This window comes from Lagopus leucura, unplaced genomic scaffold (assembly GCF_019238085.1).
Source record: "Lagopus leucura isolate 7727_CA_CO unplaced genomic scaffold, USGS_WTPT01 Super-Scaffold_100008, whole genome shotgun sequence".
NCBI classification, from domain to species: Eukaryota; Metazoa; Chordata; class Aves; order Galliformes; family Phasianidae; genus Lagopus; species Lagopus leucura.
In genome coordinates, this window is record NW_024962265.1 from 28,663,888 (window position 1) to 28,671,296 (window position 7,409).

Here is a 7,409-nt window from a genome sequence, read left to right on the forward strand (position 1 = left end):
ATGTAGCTAATCAAGGGTGAGGAACTGCTTCCTAATTTATGTCTTTCCATTTCAAAAAGCAGTTTTCCTTTTGTCAAGCTGGCATGAGTGCTGCTTCTTTTGTGCCAAACAGGAATTTTCAGTGAGCTCAGAACATAAATGAAAGGTCACAGAAGTATAGTTTTCTTGCACTAAATCTTCAAAGCAAAGAGGCTGCTAATCACCAAGGATGAAGTCTAGCATGGCAGAAAAGCTTGAAACAGCTTCTTTAGAGAGTGTTTTAACAATCAGACCCTTTTCTGGGATGGAAATTAAGCACACAATTGCAACCTTTATCTAATAATCACTACTAAGGGCTGCAGTGCCACCTCTTCCTCTGACAAGTGACACATTGACTTGTATGGCAATATTAGAGGGCAAAAACATTAACATTACTCAAAACAAAGCCCATTCTTAGATTTCCAACGTTCATAATTGGCTGAAATAATAAATTATTACATACTTTTTTTCTTTAAAAATGATGAAGTCCTTTGTATTTTTTGGTGATGTTTTGCATCTGGAACTTTTACAAAAAAGAGAGTTAAACACAGAAATAGTTCAAAAGGCTGTAAGGACTGGCAACCCCCCTCCCTACCTCTTGCTGGGTGGGATGCATGAGACACATCAAAGCTCCTGGGGATGAATGAATGTGGTAACTCTTACCCCGTGCTGTACATGATAGGAGAGAGCCGGGTCCAAAAAGGAACTCAGGCTCTGAAATATGCTTAAACTTCTCAGTTGCTGACTTTAGCACTACCAGCTTTCGGCATCTGGTCCCCAGAGTGGACGTGGGGCCCTGACGCAGGCAGAGGAACACGAAAAAAACAGGCTCCATGCCACCTGGTTGCTGGACCATTGCTGGGTTTCTTATGCAGATATTCTACACATTTCTTAAAAAGCACAGGAGAGGTAATCTTTTCTTAGCAAATAGTTTAAAAAGTCATAACATGGTTGTTCACAGTCTTCTTTTGTATGGTATCCTGATGCAGAATTTTTAAATTATGGATTACAGCTTTTGAAGAAGGACTTCGGAAAATTTGGAAGGATTTGCTGAGCTGCAGGGAACAATCTTAATAATGTCATACTTATTTACTTATTTTTTTTTTTCTGCATTCACATAAGTTTAACACTGATTAAAACTTTATTGCAATAAAGTAAAATACACAACTTAAACACAATAAAAGTAAATTATGATGCTTTATTGAGTGAGCAACAGCTCACTTCCTCTGGAACAAATGACCAAGGAGTATCCGTAATTTGCTTCCAGAAATTTCTTTATACTGGTTAGAAAGAAACTATTTTTTATAACAACATCAGCAGCTGAATGCCTTTGTGGAGAGGCAGAAACAGGGAGCCGAACTGTTGAGTTGAACCTTTTTCTTCCTAGATATTTAGATATGCAGCAAATAATAACAGCTAATTTTCATTTTCCTGATGAAAGACTGCAATCAAAGACAATCAGATCTGCTCAGACTAGACTGGAATGAAAAAGGGTCAGAGAAGCATAACAAGGATCTTCAAAGATGTTGAACAACTTTCCTATGGGAAACAACCAAGCAGACAAAAAACTTTCAGAGTGAACGTGGCCGAGGACTGATATGGAAGGGGACTACAAACACTGAAGAAGGCTGGATAAGGTGAATAGGGAATTACTGTTTGCTGCTTTTTTGCAGACCAGAACCATGAGGCCTCAAATGAGGGAAACAGGCTAACATCAAACAAGGAGGTCATTCTTTGCACCTCTCATAGTTGAACCGTGCAACCTGGTGCCACAAGATGTTGATGATAGAAGTCTACAGAGCTTTGAGGGAAATACACCTCAATTGAGACAAATCATGAATGAAAGTAATTTTTGCAAGAGATTTTCCTGAGCCACAAACTGTTGGCAGTCAGGGAAATATTCTGTGGAGTTATATGCCACTGCTGGAGGTAGACTACTGGGTGACATGAGTCCATAGTCTGGCTTGGCACAGTTCCTACATTTTTGTGGATGAAAATTGTTATTGGCAATAAGAAGAGAATCCAGGTCTCCTGTACTGCCCTATAAATATCTAGTATGCTAAATGTGGAGCCGTGGTCACTATTCTTGCTCTTGAATACTGAATTATGGCGATAGATGAATAACTTTCTTAAAGAATGTAGTTTTACTTACTGAAAAAAGAACAGATTTTTAAATATCTTGCTCATGGGAGAACTTCAAGCATCTTGCTAAGCAGATTTTAAGATAAATGCAACATTTCTTGACAGCATCATTCCTAAATTGGAAAGAACTTTCAGTGATGGTGAATTAATATTACACACTGCCAGAAAGGAACTCTGAGTACAAATATGATAAATAGATTTCTTATGGCTTAATGCTCCAAAGTCACCACGTGATGAAATGTGTTTTTGTAAGAACTGTATTAGAGCTGAAAATGTAGTTCCCATAAGATTATTTAATGCAGTTGCCTCATGAATATTAACAATTTTTTTCAGCTACAAATATAATCGGTCTCACTGGAGAAAACATAGACATTATAGTTTTATTTATCTTCAGAATGACTGAAAACATTCTTCCACTGATTTTGGTATCTTGACTAAGCTGACCATTTTAAAAATTAACCTCTTTTTCATAATGCTTTCAATACAGTTATGGAATGGTTTTTATATCAAGAAATCTATTGTGATGTGAAAGGCAGATGTTCTGCTTTCACAGCAGATAAAAACAAAACTTACGAAGGCATAAAACTGTCTGTTTTCAGCATTCTTAATCCATTGACAGCAAGGAGTATTCCAGGTTTCCGAAGTCTGGTCTAATGGTTGGTGATCCTGCGCATCCTTTTCAATCCAGGCCATTCTATGATTCTGTGATTCCAGGACATCAAAAAGAAAAAAAAAATGGGACAAAAATAGTGTAGGATTACAGTAAGTACATAGATTCAGAAGGAGGACCATTAGATTAAATCAACTTTCTGATGTTTGTGACTGAGGAAAGACATACAAAGGGAGGATTTTGGAGCTGAAAAAATGGTATAACTCCAAAATGACTTCAAGTTTACTGTTTCCAGTAAGGCAAAATCAAGATGCAAAGTAACAACAGCCCTCTCATTTGGAGATAAAACACAAGCAGAGCTTTCTGCACAGGTGAAGACACCAGTCTCCGAAACACTGAAAACCAAGATGTTATGGCCTAGCAAAACGGAGTGCCAGATTACCGCCACGTTGCAGATCGAGTTGGGCTCCATTTAAACCAAAATGCTACATTAAGTGAAGGGGAATAATGCTCCACTCTGCTGCAGCACCCGAATGCAGAAAAGGCAGTGCAAGAGGCTGAAGAGCAGTGCAGTGATGAGGACCAAAGGAGATGAAGTTGTAACGATGGAGTCCATGTTGTGTCAGAGCTAAGAACTGAGATCTTAAGAGTACACAAAATATATTCGTCTTTGATGTCATGAGGGTGAACTACTGACATTTTCTCCCTCTCCCTGCAGAATTTGAATTCATTTTTTCTGGTTTCTGATTTAGAAATCTCTTTCCATCACAGCTGCCTTCAATATTTACTCTCCTTCTCTGCCATTTGATAAGTTTAATATTTCAGGATTTCTGTGGTTATCTCTAAAAGATTCTATTTTTGTTCTATTTTTCAATCTATTCCTGCTGGAATAGTTTGTTTTTTGTACATCTTCCAGCAGTTTTTACAGGCTGATTTTTCACATCCGTAACTGAATCCAAAGAAATGCTCCTCAGCATGAAAATCACACTGTGGATGGTTGTTTGAAGTACCTAGTACCAAGCTGCTTTATCTTCCAATCTGGAAATATCATTCCATTTCCTCAGCAGCACTCTAATGGTCTTATATCCCTTTATCTTTTCAGAAATATAAATTTCATGAGTTCAGATGCAAATATAGCCTTTTAGAGACAGATCCTAGAACTGAAATTCAGGCATAAGAGGACACACTCCTACGTGAGCATCTCTGTAGCTCTCAGGTTCTCAGACTGCTGAATCCCTACTCTCTTCCTTGATGATGCTAGGATGCTAGGACTTCTCTATGTATTGCCCTGATAAGTGTTCCAGCAGGCTGAAATCAAAGCCAAAGCCCCACTTCAGCTTACTCACAAAGCTCGTTTATCAGCGACTTCCAGCAGTGCTGGTGGGAAGACAGTGTCAGAACTTCTGTTGAAGCATGTCCTTGATTTAGGGTTAGCCCAGTCTCAAAGTGTGCTGGGGCTCTGGCAGATTGCCTTGACAATCTGGTTTAGCTGACTAGCAGGCACTGGAAGCCCCCTGATTTACTTAAGAATAATTGTTCCACAAATAATGGAGCATCATAATCATTCTTATAAAAATCAGGAGGATTTTGTGATAGTAAAAAGTCTTAATATGCCATTTTTATTCTCTCATTGTAAGTTTACTTGGGAATATAGCTTACTAACCTTTAACCTACGCCTACTCCCTTCACATAATAATGGGTTCACATTAAGTAAATGCCAAAGAAAACTGACTTCTTGCACGGTTCTGATCAGATGATGATTTATTTTTTATTCCTAAATTTACTTCCTAAGTTTTCTTTTACATTACTGTGTCTTTCTTTAATCTTCTCATAGTCTGTTCCCATCATTGCAGCTTAGCAAATCATCAGGCTAGTGACCTGTCCTTATTCTGCTAGTTCCTATCCCCTTGTTTTTTTTCCCCACACTAACCATAATAAGATAATAAATCTTGTCAGTAATAAAATAATCTCTGAGTGAAATACATAAGCAGTCATTGTAGCAGGTGTGCTCTCATCCAGGTGAATCTCTCACCACTAAGCTGGTACTGCTGCACTGGCACAGCTGCCCAGAGAAGCTGTGGATGTTCCATCCCTGTAGGCATTCAAGGCCAGGATGGATGATGGGGCCCTGTGCAGCCTGATCCAGTGCGTGGTAGCCCTGCTCATAAGGAGTTGGAGCAAGATGGTCTTTATGGTCCCTCCCAACATAAGCCAGCCTATGATTCTGTGATTTGATGAACTGGAGAATCGCGCTCGCTCATGCTGTCATCTATCACTACAATACATATCAAATCTTCATTAGAAGAATGGCACTGCTTTACAGAAATGTATAGAGGATAAAACCACTTAGAATAACTAGGAAATGAAATACCTGAGATTGGATGTTGTCAGTTTGAGGAGAACAAATGTTCCAGGTCATTTGTTTGTCTTCCACAATTGCATTTTTAAAGGAAGGAATGGTAGATCCATGAGTTTTAAGAAACCCTGTAGGCAACTGTCAGCAGAAGTTAGACAGACAACAAATTCCAGCCTGGCATGTGTCACTTTACAGTCCCAAATCAGGTAACAAAATACCAAAGGACATGCATCTTTGATGCAACTCTAGTTTCTGCCTTTCATGGATCTCACTTTGAGATACTCACTTCTCCTCAGGCGTTGCATGATGTTGTCCAAGGTCTTGCTCAAGAGCACAGGCTCCTTGCCAAGAGCCACATGTCTTGGTGTTAGAGATTCCTAGGTGGGTATCGCATTGAACATGTTTGGCTGTGAAACCAGGACTTAACTTTTTGCATTTTCATTAGTTTAATAAAATAGGTGCTTCTTACACTAAGATTAGTTTAATAAAACAGGTGCTTCTTACACTAAGATACTTCAAAATGTAAGAACAGTGATGTTGTACAGTCCAGCACTGCTCACTCTCTGTATTACTTTAAATTATTCAAAAATGGCAAATAGTATCAATTTATTCTCAAATTAATTCTAAACTATCCATGACATAAAAAAACTCCTGGCATTAAAAAACTGATTTGTCAAGCACTAATCAAACCTATTCCATTTCCTCTGAACAGCATGTATTAAGATATGCAGCTTGTTGTATCATCCACTTTTGAACGAGGGACTTACACAGAAGGCGCTTCCCTTCCCTTCCCTTCCCTTCCCTTCCCTTCCCTTCCCTTCCCTTCCCTTCCCTTCCCTTCCCTTCCCTTCCCTTCCCTTCCCTTCTTTCCTTTTTCTTTTTTTTTTCCCTAGTGACTACTGATATTTTGACTCTACATTTTGCTCTTCAATATCAAATCCTGGGGCAAAACATAGAAGCTGTGGTCTGGGCTTTTCCTAATGCTAAATGGATGGAGGTTTCATGTTGATTTTACATCCCATCTTTCTTCAGTGTGAAGAAACCAAGTTTACTATTGCTTCCAAAATATCAGGAGGAAACACGGACGTCAAAGAATTAAATGCTGGGGTTTTGGGGGTATTTAGGAGGGCCAAGGGTCAAAGCTTGAGAACCTGCTTCTGTTAAGTCCCAGTCTCAGCTTTCTCTGCAGACTGTCCTTTCTGCTGCTCTCAGGAGAATGGGGCAGGTTTCAAAGAAGGCTACATCAGGGCAATCTGATACCCCGCTGCAGGCTGTGTTATAACCTGGTGTCAGCCTTGCAGTGCCTCAGCCACCTGAAATGATTCCTTTCTGGGTACTTCAGAAAATCCTTCTGAATGAAAGGTGCGATAGCCCCCAGAAATAAGATACCAGCATTATCTCTGATTCAAATGAAAATCATTGCGCTGTCAAGGTGTGTAGTTACCTGCGTTATTACCTGAAGTTTTGGCTTTCCCATTTCATTTCTATGGATATCTTTGATCTCGGTTAATACCTTAATTTGGAGATCTAGACAGCTGTAGTGTACATACAAGAGACAGCATTGTTTCATAATGATGGGGGATTTCTCACCTGCTATTTCATCCTAGTTCAGTTAAATTAAGTGTTTGCATTTCATGGAACAGCTTCCACTTGACAAAGCCCCAGCTTGGATCAAAAGGGCAAGGATGGGATATTTTCATGTACAGAATACTGCATTTAGCTCCAATTGCTCCTGTCAGTTGTTTTTGTTCCATTACCTCTTGGAATTAAATGCTCATCCAAATAGATACTGCAGGTGGCCACAAAATTAGTGACAAATGGAAAAACACAGAATTTTCAGAGTTTTTGTTTGAATTTGTGCCCAAACCAGCAGCAAATGAAAGGCACCCTCTGATGACTACATATTTCTGTATCCGAGATGATGACCATATATACATTCAAATTAAGCAGTGAACTGAGGGTCATGTCACAGTAGTCAGCTCTGACTTTTTGTGAATAATGCAATACTTTCGTTGATGTCAATGATGAAACCAGACTATCTCTGAGGAATAGTCAGTCCCTTAATGGTTGTTCAATCAAAATAAATTACTCCACTGAGGCTACTTATGAAAAGAGGCCATATTTGCAGAAGAGTTGTTGTATCCAGTCGTTCTAGAATCTGTTTTTATTTGTTAAAGCAGTGAAAATATCACATAATAGTCCCGTGCAGAAAAAGCTAGAGCAGAAATGTTAAGGTTAAATGGTCAAATGCACAATTAGAAAATACCACTAAATGCAATTATG